The sequence below is a fragment of the Henckelia pumila genome, chromosome 1, assembly GCF_033568475.1.
Source record: "Henckelia pumila isolate YLH828 chromosome 1, ASM3356847v2, whole genome shotgun sequence".
NCBI classification, from domain to species: domain Eukaryota; kingdom Viridiplantae; phylum Streptophyta; class Magnoliopsida; order Lamiales; family Gesneriaceae; genus Henckelia; species Henckelia pumila.
This window is the reverse complement of record NC_133120.1, coordinates 108,011,832-108,023,185: the sequence shown is the minus strand read 5'-3', so window position 1 is coordinate 108,023,185 and position 11,354 is coordinate 108,011,832. Positions and strand designations below refer to the sequence as shown.

The following is an 11,354-nucleotide window of genomic DNA, read 5'->3' as shown; positions in this document are numbered from 1 at the left end:
TATTCACACTTTTAGATAGATAATAGATTTCGTTACAAAAATATTTCCTTTTATTTTATTTATTTAATCAATTAATTAAATTAAAAAAAAAAACCCAAAAGCATGAAATTATGGAAAATTATTTTAGGCTCATTATATTGTAACATCTTTTTGATTCATTTATTCTAATCAACCCACTATTACTCAGTAATGAATGAATTTAGTTAATGTGTAATAATTAACAAGCCATGTATTTTGTATTTATTTATATAAAAATTTATACATTTAATTTTATGTCCTAGCTAATAATTGATTTTTACATTGATATCCTTATTTGTATTCACTTTTACATAAATTTGTGTAGAATAAAAAGGCAAAGTTGTAAATTCACAATTGTAAAACTTTGCCCTTTCATTCACACTTTTAAATAGGTAATAGATTTTACTACAATGATATTGACGATTTAGTTCGACCTACCTTAATGGTATCAATATTACCGCAATAAGAGGTCTAACAACTCATTATTTGCCATGTCAATCTTATAATATTATTTATACATATGTGTTGAGTTCTGAACCTTTGAGTATTACTCATATGATAAGATCTCATTAACCGATATTGACAGACATTAGTAGACATATTTAGTATTTACAAACGACAACCTTAGCCTCAGGAAAATTTCATGTCATCCCAAGTTCACCAATATTTATCATACAAATTTTGAAAAGCACAGACAAAAAATGGATCCAGCAATAACCAGAACATGTTTAATATACAATCTAGTGTAGCATGAAAATAAATAAAATATAGAAGCATGCACAAAAACCATGATGTCGAATTTTCAGTGTGAAAGTTCATTTTCCGACAATTTAGTGGCTGGAGCTGTCGTCTCCCTTGGTTACATCAGCAGGGGGAAACCATCCTGTGTTACCTTTGCATTCGCCTTCCTACCAACCGTTTGAAGCCACCTGAATTCGAATTCAAGCAAACGAAGATCATCAAATAAGCTTACGAAGTGAGAGTTGGATCTTGTGAACTAATATGCAAGTAAAACCATCACTTTCTACATATAGAAACCAGTTGGAGTACAAACTAATATTTATTAACGCTTAATAAATATACAAAAGATCATGAGTATTACTCGACTCAATTTATTTGTTTGCTCCCCTAAACAGGACCGGCAAACAGGAACGGAGCCAAAAAAATCAAATAGGGGGGCGAGATAAAAAAAACACATATATTTCGAGAGAATGATAATTATAAGACAAAATATTACTTCAACACAATAAAAAAACGTCAAATAATAAATAAATAACTTACATAAAAAAAATAGAAACTTCAATGTGCAATTGCCAAAATTATCGATGTTTCATCTATTGTTTGATCATTCAGAGCAATCAAACTTACAAAACAGTTCAAAAAAATATTACTTTAATCTTATAATACAAATAATAATAAAAAATATATAGAAATTCCATATTTACTAACTTGTTTATTATGTTTATCCATAGTACTCGACGTTTTTTATATCCTCAAACTCATCAATAATTGAATCAGTATTGAAAGTTTGAGCAATCTCCTTTTCAATATAAACTAGCAATAATATGTTTATTTTTATTTCTTTTAACTTTTTTAATCTTTATTTAAGAAATAATATTTTAATTTTAAAGAAAAAAGTAACTCAAAAACCCCTCGCCACCCCTGCCCCCCACCACCGACTCCCTCTACCCCCTACTCCCTTGTTCATCTTAAAAATTGAGGGGGGCGGCTGCCCCCACTGCCCCCACCTTCCCTCCGTCTCTGCCGGCAAAACTTCAGGCATCGGAGTAAGGGATGTAATATCATGTGGCACTATAGATTGACCATGTTAAACACGAGAGCATTGAATAGGTACCTTTCGAACTACAACGTAATCATCAACTTCAAGAGTTAGATCGCCATCTGCTTGAGCGTCGAAGGAGTGTATGACCTGATAACAAAAAAATGTCAAGAACCAAAGCAAGGAAAGACAGCGTGCATACAAATCGAAAGAGAAACAAAAGCCAGAAAATTCATCTGTATTCATGGCATAATAGAAACTTCCCAATACATACATTACTAGCCAAAACAGTGATAAGTAACTAGCCTTTCAAAGAAAATAGGAAACATTTTTATCCTCGTTAACAGGAGAAATATCATCCTTGATCGATGGATTTTCGGATTGTAGAGACAAGTAATCTGTCCGCTCCTCAAGAATCATCTAAAATTAAACAAAAAACAAATAAAGATAGTAAAAAATAATAATCATAAATGATTGAAGATTGACCTGAATAACACGAGGAGGTGCATACCTCAGAATGCAGTTTCTCCAATAAGGCAACTGCATTTTGATGATAAGATCGCTCAGCATCAACCTGTGTGCTCAAAGTTTATGATCACAACCAAAAAATTCGAGAAAGCTAGAGATAAAACCAGATCTGCTTAAATTCAAATATTTAGAGTGAATCTGATCAGACCACGAGTCAAGTTTCCATCAAAATTTTAAAAACCAATCCAGTAATCCCATTATGTTATAAAACATTCAAATAATTCGGCATTCTAGGAGTTATTGAAGTGCCATTAACTCAATACGAGGAAGTAATAAATTCACATAGAAAAGATATAAACATGCCCTTTTGAACATCCTTACTTCTTTATTTGCATGATTTTTTGAAGAAAAGTATCTAAAATTACAGTTGGCACACATTGAAAAAAATATTTAACGAGTACAAGATAAAATCAAGGAAAAACATCAAAATAAATAACTTCGCTATAAATAATCAACAATTTGAACTATAAAATTCAAGGTTGATAGGGTCCAAAAGGATTGCACATAAATGCTATAAAATTCAAGGTTGATAGGGTCCAAAAGGTGGCTATATCACATGAAAATATTTTGAAATTTTCTGCTCTTTTCTTAAATTGCAAATTTTGCTACCCCCAGAGTCAATTAAATCGTCCCATCTAACACCTTCGTCGCCCTTACCTTATTTCTCCACTTGTACGTAGAATGATAAATGAACAGGACTAGTCAACAATTTAATTTTTTTTTTTTTTTTAAATAAAACAGACTTAAAGGCGCATGCTTACTGCTTACTTTAAAAAATATTTTGAGGATCTAATGCCATGAAAGGTAAATAAGTTGTATCCAAAATAAATTAATAAAAGGACACCAGATATCATATCAATTTGTTCTTATGGACGTTGTGTCTGGCCACTATGAATGTTTTATATAATATCACATAAAGGGTCATATATAGAGCACTATAATGCCCAAAGATATTTAATTATAATTCATTTCGCTACAACTGTATGATGCATTTGAAGGCGGTATGAGGGATATAAGTACGCTGATAAAACTCTCTACTACATTAACTTGCAACGAAAATAAGTTTTAGTCGCGCCTCGCATTCTGGATCAAAAAATAAAGAATTTCCGACCACAAAAAGAACAATTTAACATTACTCGCACTTATAAAAAAGGAAAAAAGCAAATTTCGTGACCACGGGAAGGAAAATGATACCATGGATTCCAACAAAATGAAGGAAAATTAAGTTCCTTGTTAGGTAAAATAACATACGGATACCAAACAGTACTTTATGACTACGCCAACACTCGCATAACATATCCCAGGGCATCGAATCCTGGACCTTCCCCCATTCAGATTTTTCCTAGTATGGATGTCAGTTATGATACTTAGCACATACAAACTATTCTTGGCATAACTCATCCACCTAACACCAATATTAGTAGTAAAACGCCTGAAAGGCCAAAATCATTAACATATCCTTGTTTCTGGTGGTCCTTGTATATTAAAAAAGATTCAAATTTCTTCTGGTAAGAATTTCTTGATGCCACAATTATGGATAGCATACCAAAGAGGAGAGACGCAGATGACATCCAAGAGTGTACGTCATACACAATCGCAGAAGGAAAGCGAAACCCCATATCAAACGCATAAAAACAAACAAATAAACTGTGATTTCCTAAACCTGTTACCTTATGCCAAAAACCATCATTCTCCGAAAACAAGATAATAAAAGCCCAGGAATCTTAACTCACTAGTTCCCTATTTTCTTTAAATTCCATGAAATTCATCCCAACAACCCGAATCTTCCAGCAAGATGACAGCTCCGTACCATAATTCAAGAGTTTAAATGAACTCCTCAAAAGTTAAAATAAGACAAGAACATCATACCTGTTGTTGCCTAGCCACTTGTTCTCTTAGTTTACTCGCTTGCTTTCATGCTTGCAGGGCAGGGCCACCATCAACTAACTTGGCGGAGGATGAGAAGGGATTCAATTTACGCAGGAAAGCAAAGTAATGAAGTGGAAGAAGAATCAAATGAGAAAAAAACAACGAATTTTAAATTTGAGAAAAGTTTAGGACAAGAATTACAGGTGTGGACACTGTCGGTGAAAGGGTGCGTTGGACTCGAGGAAAAGGGTGTCATTTCTATTTTATTTCTATTATATTTAAAAAAAATTCAACTCTCGATTTATGATATTGTCCTTTTGTTTAATTACATATCAGTTAAAAAAGTAAAATTAGTTTGGAAGAAATTTTAAAAAAGAAACTTTGACTTATTTTTTTATTAAAAAAAAGGGAGTTGACTCATTTAATTTATAATTAAAATCAAATATTACTTAGTTAAACTAATTAACAATATCGATTTATTTGATTCTTGCCGCGAGTTGCTCTAATTTTTCCGCAACAAATACATGTCTTCATCGTTCTTCTCTTCACCTGATTGTTCCTATATTATAATAGATCCATTTCGATCATTGAGTTGTGAATTAGACCTAATCTATTCCAAACATCGTGTAATGCTCATTCATCTGTCTTGGAAGGAAAACAAAAACTTATCTCCCTTCAAACTCAAGTTTTCTCATTTTTTGTTAAAAGTAAGCATTAATCCAATCTCCAAGTCATTTTTTTTCATTTAGCAAGTGTTGATAAAAAAATAATGTGTTGGAATTAGTTGTCTTTGATTTTATTAGTGATTTGTAGCGCTGAAGAAATTTTGGTTAAATTATGGTTGACCAAGAGTTCTCTATGGGTCGACCATGGTCTACCCAGAGTTCATGGTCGACCAAGAGATCTGTGGGTCAACCATGATCTACCAGAACTCTCTTGGTCTACCATGGGTAGACCATACTCTCTGGGTAGACCATGGTAGATCATGGGTAGACCATGGTCGACCCAGAAATCTCAATGGTAGACCATGGTACACCGTGGAGAGTTCTTGTTATTTTTTACTAATTAAAATAGTTTTATTTTCATAAAATTTTTGTGAATTTTGTAGGTTATGCCTACAGTTATCATTGTTCATTTTTATGGTAGATGAGAAGCGAATGAAGATAACGTATATAAACGGAATCAAGAGCTAATGCAAAGTTTGATTTTATTCCAGTAGATAATGATATTTTACTTGAAAATTTAAAAAGTGAACTATATAGAGCTGGAAAAATAAACGACTGTCAACCTGAGGTTGAATTAACTTCTAGAGTTGTCGTGCAACATTCAACCAATTTATATATTGAATGACCAAGATTTGAAATCTTATTTATATTTTGGTTGTCCCAAAATGAGGCCGGTGCTTAAAGATTGAAACTGAACATGTTGGTTTTCTGGATGTATTTGATAATGTGCATGAAATTGGTATTGACTATTGATGAGAGCAGTACTAATTAAAACGATCAAAGATCTTAGGATGATTTGAGTATTGTTTCTTTGGATCGTAATAATATCATTGAAACTTTTGATGAGGTAGATGTGGTTGCAAATAATGAGTCAGATGTAGTTGCAAATATGGATATTGATAACGAGGCAATTGTGGTTGCAAGTAATGAGGCAATTGTGGTTGCAAGAATGAGGCAGATGTATTTAAAAATGTGGATATTGTTAATGATACATTTTCATTCACAAATGGTTCAAACTTGATTGTTCCCAACAAGGGATAGCAGACGAACAACATTGATAAGTATAGGTCGTACGTCTTCATCCAGAGCTTTGCAGTTAGCATCGCGTCTTAGATGCAAGTCAAATATAGTGCACTTATTGACCCCTGCCATGAGTTTTAGCAAAAAAACCAGCGCTCATCACTCTGGACAGGGATGAGAATTAGTTGCGTCTTTTCACATGACACGAAGGGTCATTCTGGATCAATCCTTTTAACCACCCCACAAGATTTGTGTTAAAAAAATCTATTTTCATCTTCAGTCACTACTGTCTACTGACATCGACCAATAGAATTATCTATGCAGCAGCGGGTGACATCACTTCAGGATGTCGCAACTGAATCTCGAGCAATCCCCGGAGAGCTTCACACATGTGCTTCATTTGATTAGAAAATATGTTTTTAAAGTTTAAAAATAAGCGTTATACAAATATACACGAATTGTAAATGCTTACACAAATCGTGAAGGGCGAATTTGCAATCACGTACCATGGACCGGTAGAACGTCTTGTCATAATCGTCATAAAACTCTTTAATTCCGCTAGGCGAACTCACGAGCATCGATGCCCTAACTCGAGCCAACGAAGTCGTTTACATTGAAAGTCACACTCTCCGCAAATGGCCTCACACTGTCACAACCTCTCGATATGGTCGCCTCGCCACTTGACATGACCGCATCAGGAGTCAACTTGATATCTAAATATAAAGTTGATTATTTATTATACTATACATAAATATATAAGTCAAAAACTGCATTAACTCAACTTCCTAGGATTCTTCTGGTATAGTTGGCAGCTCAGCTCGGCTACTATAGGGAAACAATTCCCTGACCATATTATGATCCACACCTAATAACATACATCAAAAAAATTAAAATTATAAAGACAATTCTATTACATAATTCTATTATTCAAACATAATTAAAAATTACTCACCAACGTCTGTCTCAAGTATAGATGATTTCCTCTTTTGTCTTCTACAATAGATCATGTTATAATCTCTCTGATCATGCATTGCTCTGAGACCTGATCTCATTCAAACCTACTCTAATCTGTTCCACCAAAATCGATCTCAACTCATCAAAACCCAATCTCAATTTTCCTCCTGCACGCTCTCATCTCTATACACGATGATTTAACATTATCCTGCAATGCACTCAAACGATGCTCCAGTGGTGATGGACGGCGAAAAGGATTGAGTCCTAAGTGGACTCGTGGACCTGTACGAATGAGAGAACTGGTGTTGGAGCTGGAGCTAGTGGCTTCGGCAGAAGAGGTGCTAGAGCTGGATCTAATGACAAATAGAAGGGGTGCCGGGAACCATCTTGAAAAGAAGGTGTGTGCTGGACTAGGGGAGACTCCACATCATTCTCGAGAGGGTGTTGGCTATATATAACAGTTTGGCCCTGACTCCACAGCTCTAGTACCCGAGTGGTGACAGCACTTGGTGCAGAATCAACAAATACACCAGTCATATAATACGATGACACGAGCTCCCTAGGATTGTGAGTCAAACATCCAACACAATCCTATATTTATTTAATATCGTATCAGATAAATTAAAAATTTATAACAGTTGCTATATCAAATTAATTCATATTACTTATATGTATATCACAGACACTAAAGACTGCACAAAACATCAACATCAGACGGGTACGGTTTGAGGGCCATGTGTTAGTTATCCATTGAAACATCTTGGACAACATCAAACCGTCCACCACATCTCTTCTATGGCCAAACTTTTGTGTCACACTAGGATAATATTCATAAGAAATTATCTGTAACATAAATTTCAAGCAATGTTATTATTATAAATAAAAAAACAAAATCACTTTAAAATTAAAAAAATTATATACCTGCAGAGGCAACACAAAACCACTGAAAAAAAAGCTGTCATCAACTTCTTTACAACCCCGTGCCTCGGTAAGGGAAGTATATCTCCCTAAAATGTCCATTTTCAAAGATCTGACGACATCACGTTAGGTTATTCTACCCCAAGAATAAATATTAATCCTATCCAAATCATCTATAAGCCTTAGCCATCTAAAATCAATCTTCACGCTTTTTTTACTACTCCCCACCGAGCACAGCAAAATAAAAAATAAAGACAAACTATCTTCAAATGTTCCAGTTCCATCCCCTTGGTCTCATTTTGCCCTACGTCTTTGATCTTTACCTTCAAATCACTGAGAAAAATCTGAGACTTACCAACAAAATGTCTGAAGACAAAAACACCTCCCTCTGGTAAATCTATCGGCTCTATACCGCAATCGAGACCGGTTATTAAACAATGCTTTAACATAGAAAATCTAACCGAACTCTTGCGCACGACCATCCAAAATCATCACTGTTGTTATAACCTATCTGCCTATGAATTAGATACCAAATAATTTGACATTAAAATCTCGGTGATACTTAACGATATTACCAAATGGAGACTGCTCAAAAAACGTCGCTCTCTCCTCGTTGTTCAGGTACTGATGAATCTTCTCCTTCGCAGTCTCTTTATACCTCGACTCCACGGTCAATTTGACACGGAAAATTACATTCTTACCTAATTTTGTTGGCAAATGCATCTGCAAAATACAAAAATAAATGCGATAAAACAATTAAAGAGACAACTATTAGATGGGTCTACCCAAAACCGTGCCTGAGTCGACCCAGAGAGCAATAACCCAATAGCTTGAGTCAACCCACAACCGTGCCTGGGTCGACCCACAAGTGCCCAAGGGTTGACCCATGCTTTGTGCGACCCAAGCACTTGGGTCTGACCCATAACCGTGTCTAGGTCGACCCAAAGAGCAATAACCCAATAGCTTGGGTCGACCAACAACCGTGCCTCGGTCGACCCAAGGCTTGGGTGCCCAAGGGTTGACCAAAGCTTGGGTCTAACCCAAGAACGTGCTTGGGTCTGACCAAGCACGGGTCAGACCAATTGGGTCTTCTCAGTTCGTTTTTTTTGTATTTTAAATAAATAATTTGAAAAAACATACCAAATTGTTGTTCATCTTTCTGGAAAGGATTTGAGAATAAGAATATAGATTTTTTTGAAAGAAAAGAATAGTGAGACGAGATCTGGAAAAAGAAAGAGAACGAGGGAAGAAGAGGAAAGTTTGAAGGGAAAGATAAGAGAGTGACGAGAAGATAGATAGAAAGATTTAGGGTTAAATAATGTTTTAAAATATATAATGAAATATATGTAGTTAAACAAAAGTACAATATCGTAAATCGAGAGTTGAATCCCTTTTCTTAAATAAATTAGAAAGGACTCACTTTTCCCCAATTTTTCTTATATATAATTATATATTTTAAAACATTATTACCTTAAACTTTTATCTCTCTCTTCTCGTCACTCTACCCTCTTTACATTCAAACTCTCCTCTCTTTCTCTCATTATTTTCCCTTTCCCATATCTCGTCTCATTATTCTCTTCCTTTCAAAAAACTCTCTATTCTTATTCTCAAATCTTCTCTAGAGAGATGAACAACAATCTGGTATTTTTTTTCAAATTATTTATTTAAAATACAAAAACAAAACGAAATGGGAAGACCCAAGCTTGGGTCTGACCCAAGTGCATGGGTCAACCCTTGGGCACCCAAACCTTGGGTCAACCGAGGCACGGTTGTGGGTCAACCTAAGCTATTGGGTTATTTCTCTCTGGGTAGACCGAGGCACGGTTTTGAGTCAGACCCAAGTGCTTGGGTCAACCCTTGGGCACCTAAGCCTTGGGTCCAGGCACGGTTTTGGGTTGACCCAGGCACGATTTTGGGTCGATCCATCTAATAGTTGCCTCTTTAATTGTTCTAACACATTTATTTTCGTATTTTGCAGGTGCATTACCAACAAAATTAGGTAAGGATGAAATTTTTCGTGTCAAATTGACTATGGAGTCGAGGTATAAAGAGACTGCGGAGAAAATTCATCACTACCTGAACAACGAGGAGAGAGCGACGTTTTTTGAGCAACCTCTATTTGGTAATCTCGTTAAGTATCACCGAGATTTTAATGTTTCCAATCAAATTATTTGGTATCTAATCAATAGGCAGATAGTAGATAATAGCAGTGATGATTTTTGGATAGTCGTGCGCAAGAGGCCGTTTAGATTTTTTATGTTAGAGTATTGTTTAATAACCGGTCTCGATTGCGGTATAAAGCCGATAGATTTACCAAATGTGATGTTTTAGTCTTCAGACATTTTGTTGGTAAGTCTCAGATTTTTCTCAGTGATTTGGAAGTAAAGATCAAAGCCGTAGGACAGAAATAGACCGAGTGGATGGATGTGGATAAGTTGAAGATAACAAGTCTTTATTTTTATTGTGTTGTGCTCGCTGGGAGAGTAGGAAAAAGAGCGCAAAGATCGATCTTAGATGACTAAGACTTATAGGTGATTTGGATAGGCTTAATAGTTATCCTTGGGATAAAATAGCCTATCGTGATGCCGTCAGATCTTTGAAAAAAACCTTTAAGGAAGATATACTTCTCTTACCGAGGCACGAGGTTGTAAAGAAGTTGATGACAACTTTTTTATCGGTGGTTTTGTGCTGCCTCTGCAGGTATATCATTTTTTTTAATTTTAAAGTGACTTTGTTTTTTTTATTTCTAATAATATCATTGCTTGAAATTTATGTTACAGATAGCTTATGAATATTATCCTAGTGTGACACATAAGTTTGGCAAGAGGAGATGTGGTGGACGGTTTGATGTTGTCCAAGATGTTTCAATGGATAACTAACACATGACCCTCAAACCGTGCCCGTCTGATGTTGATGTTTTGTGCAGTCTTTAGTGTCTTTGATATATATATAAGTAATATGAATTAATTTGATATAGTAACTGTTATAAATTTTTAATTTATCTGATACGATATTAAATAAATATAGGATTGTGTTGGATGTTTGACTCCCAATCCTAGGGAGCTTGTGTCATCGTATTATACGACTGGTGTATTTGTTGATTCTGCACCAGGTGTTGTCACCACTCGGGTACTAGAGCTGTGGAGTCAGGGTCAGACTGTTATATTTAGCCCGCACCCTCTCGAGAATGATGTGGAGTCTCCCCTAGTCCAGCACACACTTTCTTGTCAAGATGGTTCCCACACCCCTTCTATTTTAGTCATTAGATCCAGCTTTAGCACCTCTTCTGCCAAAGCCACTAGCTCCAGCTCCAGCTCCAGCTTCAGTTCTCTCATTCGTACAAGTCCACGAGTCCACTTAAGACTCAATCCTTTTCGCCGCTCATCACCACTGGAGCATCGTTTGAGTGCATTGAAGGATAATGTTAAATCATTGTGTATAGAGATGAGAGCATGCAGAAGGGAAAATGAGATTGGGTTTTGATGAGTTGAGATCGATTTTGGTGGAACAGATTAGAGTAGGTTTGGCTGAGATCAGGTCTC

The 11,354-nt window shown here is 35.5% G+C and overlaps 1 long non-coding RNA gene across 1 annotated transcript; it reads right to left on the bottom strand.

The window, feature by feature from the left end:
• Nucleotides 1-619: 619 nt before the first annotated feature.
• On the bottom strand, nucleotides 620-4,420 carry LOC140875733 (uncharacterized). The gene is made up of 5 exons (XR_012148578.1): nucleotides 4,196-4,420; nucleotides 2,310-2,372; nucleotides 2,105-2,218; nucleotides 1,874-1,948; nucleotides 620-947 (listed from the first exon to the last, which is right to left on the bottom strand). It is a non-coding gene; the product is annotated as an uncharacterized lncRNA (long non-coding RNA).
• Between the last annotated feature and the right edge of the window lie 6,934 nt (nucleotides 4,421-11,354).